The sequence below is a fragment of the Nanorana parkeri genome, unplaced genomic scaffold (genome assembly GCF_000935625.1).
Source record: "Nanorana parkeri isolate BGI_ZX_2015 unplaced genomic scaffold, ASM93562v1 scaffold379, whole genome shotgun sequence".
NCBI classification, from domain to species: Eukaryota; Metazoa; Chordata; class Amphibia; order Anura; family Dicroglossidae; genus Nanorana; species Nanorana parkeri.
The window spans coordinates 276806-279844 of NW_017306647.1; positions in this window are offsets into that span (position 1 = coordinate 276806).

The following is a 3039-nucleotide window of genomic DNA, read 5'->3' on the forward strand; positions in this document are numbered from 1 at the left end:
ATATGTCTACAGTATATGGCTCCCAGACCCGAATGGCATTCAGGAGCTCCCAAATGCAATTCGGAAAATTCGGATCCCGAATGCCATTGGGGTCTGGGAGCCTCAGCTTTAGTATTAATATCTGTAGATGGTTTTCTCTGGTAGTCGCAACGAATATTCGTAAACTCATCCGAAACTAACGCAAATTTGGATTTAATCCGAATCTGAACCAAATTGAATTTCGGATCAGAATCCAAAATTCCGAAATATCCAAACCGAATTTTTCCGCAGCTTACATGTCTACTGCTTTCTTCTGGAAGGAATTGTGAAAGCCGCCAGATCAGTTTCACATATGCGGCAACCAGGGCCGGTGCTGACACTAGGCAAACTAGGCAGCCAGCAGAAGCTAACCCGCAGGAGAAAGGGGCTACGCAGGGGGCGGGGATTGGGGGTTGCGCCATGGGAGGGGGGGGTGCAAGTAGCTGGTCTTGCCTAGGGTGCAAAATAGTCCAGCACCAGCCCTGACGGTAACATGCAATTCCCGACCTGCATCCTGGGCTCAACCGTCCCTCTGGGGTGCCCGGAATGTCCATGGCGAGTGTCAGCGGTCAAGGCCAGAGGGAGTCCAGCAAACATCCATTCACTAACCTCCCCTGGCTGCTTTGAACCTGGAAGGACCAAACTCTGATCACTTCCAGGTTCTGATCGGCCTCTGAGACCCAGGAAGAAGCTAATCGAGCACAATCCGTACTTCCTCACCTTCAATAGAGAGCAGAAGTTACATTGGGGGTCTAATAGACCTCTGATGTCTCCTTAAAGGCTGAACAAGAAGATATATTAGTGTACGGCCAGTTTAACACCCGAGATCCATCCAGCATGGTAGCCGAGCAAGTGTAAACCTTGAGGGGGAACATATAAAATCCAATCACTTGGAAGCGCCCTCCCCCCCCCATATATATAAATTCTGATAATAACCTGTTCCTCAACCTTTGCCGGCGTGTAAAATGAACAATCTGAGATTCATTCTGGTTGAAACCGAATCTCCGGGGGAAGAAAACCACAACGTTAGCAAAACCAAATTTTGGGGAAGTGTTCAAGCTGCTCAGGATGCGTAATAAATTTGAATAAAACTGGGATTTGAATGAAACTTCGCAGAACCGCCGTCCTCCCCTTTGTTACCGCAAAACAAGAAGGTCCTCACGGTATAACAATGGCACCAGGGCCGAAACTACACACCACGGGGGCCCCATAGAAAAAAAGTAAGGGGGGGGGGGCCCTGATGACCTCTCTCTGAGCTGTGAGTCTGAAAAGTCCCCAAAGTCTACACTGTAGACTTCACATAAGTCCATATCTGCAACCATTCCAACCCTCAATCATACACAATACTGTATGATCTTCACATGTTCTATGTTTCATTTGCTTCAACAAACTAATGGGGCCCCCTTCCACCCCCAGGCCCCATAGCAGCTGCCTGGACCGCAATGGCCAATGCCTCCAGGGATATGTCTGCTGCTTTATCACTCAATGGTGGCCGTTCCAGCACAGCAATGAGTTTCGCAACTTTGCATTGGGCTCCACTGGCTTCTGAACCCCCGAAGCAAGCCGAGCGCCATTCACAGTAAAAAGGAGGAGGGGAGCCTTGTGATGTGACCTGTCAAAAGTCATGTGACCAACCACTCCTCCAGTCATGGAGTTCTCTCCGCAGGGTTAGCAGGCATATCTAAACCCTAAAACTGAATTCCCTTTGGGTGCGCACGTGATGTAACCCAGTATGGGATACAACAGGCTGAACTTATTCACTGGTAAGGATAAGAACCTCTGTCGGGTTTCTATTGAGGGGTGATTTCCCCTCACTTCCTGTCAGCGCAGGAAGTGATGCAAAATTTCTCCAGGGGCACAGGCAAAAGCAAAAAACTGCAGCACGCGGACAGGTGGACATCCCACCAACGTTTTCATTGCCGTCCTAAGGACAGCCACACCCCTTTTTTTTAATTGCACAGGTATAGGGACAGAAGGGCAAAATCTCCCTAATGGGTTCATGGGCAAATTACCTGCAATTATTTAGACTGGTGACAGGGTCTCTTTACATGTGTACGGTACCATACTAACTTCCATCTTGTTCATTCCTGTCCCTCAGGTCCTGACGTTCATCCTTCACATCGTTGTAAGGGCGTCGATGTTTCTGGTTAGCAGCAGCCTGTATCAGGTCATGTGAGTATAGCCGTGGTCGCACGACCACACAGCAGGAACGATGCTTTGCCGGGATCTAGACGATCAGGAGGATCTTTCATCCATTTCATTATTCAGGTTCCATAAAGATCACTTCGGATCTCTTCTGGGAATCCATACGGCCATCACGTCCCTCCTCACACTTCTACAGCATCCGCTCTTCCTGCTGCTCACTGGCCCGCTGGAGGGCGACCCTTTCTGGGTAAGAGACGGCCACGGCTATCCTCTTAGGTCACAAGAAATGTAGAGTGCCTAAACAACAGCTGAGGGACCCACCAACAATGGCTGTCACTGGCAGCTAGCGGATCCCATGCTTTAGCCCGGGGGTGGGCAAATCCGGCCCTCCAAGCTGTGGTGAAACTACAAATACTATCATGCATCTGCCTCTGGGACTCATGTCCGTGGCTTTCGAAGTCTTGCCGAGCCTAATGACAGGGCTCAAAATCTCCACTCGCCTGCTCGCATTTGGCGAGTGGAAATACAGTGAAGGAGAGTGGAAATTGGGGTCTCAAAGTACCAGCCCTAGGCTGGTACTATGTGGCCCGCAGCCAGCTGACAAGTCAGGCATGGACCGCGTACCTGACTTGCGGAAGCAGCTCCACGGTCTGCATCTGTGTCGGATGCAGACCGCAGAGCTGCTCTTGTCAGCTCCGGCTTCCTTCGGCCGGAGCTCTGATAGTTCTGAGCTCCGGCCGAAAGGATGTATTAGTGAGGTCTGCAGCAGACCTCACTAATCACTCCTAGATCACCAGGGATCCATCATGCCTCCTCCCTGGAGATCTAAGCAGGTGAGGGGAGTGTATTATTTTCTGTGTGAAGGGGGGCTTAAGA